We start from the raw sequence: 210 nt of genomic DNA on the forward strand, positions 1-210 counted from the left end.
GGCTGCCAAAGAGGCTAAAAACTGCTGGTGTAGACAGAGGGGTTCGGATGGTGCAGAGGATGCCTGATTCACTTGTTTCCCGATACCTGTGTCACAGCGCCCTGCTCATTACAAGGGGCTCCTAAGCTTGTTATATTAAAAAATAGCAGGGGCATGGGGGTGGCTCAGTTGGTTCAGTGTCTAACTCTTGGTTTTGGCTCATGGCATGAT

Source organism: Crocuta crocuta, unplaced genomic scaffold (genome assembly GCF_008692635.1).
Source record: "Crocuta crocuta isolate KB4526 unplaced genomic scaffold, BGI_CrCroc_1.0 scaffold352, whole genome shotgun sequence".
NCBI classification, from domain to species: Eukaryota; Metazoa; Chordata; class Mammalia; order Carnivora; family Hyaenidae; genus Crocuta; species Crocuta crocuta.